Source organism: Octodon degus, unplaced genomic scaffold (genome assembly GCF_000260255.1).
Source record: "Octodon degus isolate 3935 unplaced genomic scaffold, OctDeg1.0 scaffold00525, whole genome shotgun sequence".
In the NCBI taxonomy this organism is placed as follows: Eukaryota; Metazoa; Chordata; class Mammalia; order Rodentia; family Octodontidae; genus Octodon; species Octodon degus.
The window spans coordinates 138621-138994 of record NW_004525101.1 but is presented as its reverse complement, the minus strand read 5'-3'; positions in this window follow the sequence as shown (position 1 = coordinate 138994).

Sequence of the window (374 nt, the reverse complement as noted above, 5' to 3'; positions counted from 1 at the left end):
TAAGAAAGTAATAAGAGAAAAAGGACAAAGCATTGAAAAAAGGGTTCAAAGCACTTAAGCATTCTTGTTCCTCTCCACAGACCAGCAGAAATCCACACTACTGTTGTCCAAACCATCCTACTTATATACATAGATATAATTCTTTTCCCCACTCACTCTACTGTCCTTCTCCAACTCAGCAATTTCTTCCTTTTGAAGAGGTTCATTCCCTTTTCCAAGAATCTGCTGTACTCTTCAAATTTTATTTTCTCTTTCAGGTTCTCACACTAAGGAGACAATATGATGTTGGCACATATGGGTCTGATTAATTTCACTTGACAATATAGTATGTACTTGCATCCATTTACTGATAAAAGCCTCAAGTTTATCCTGTT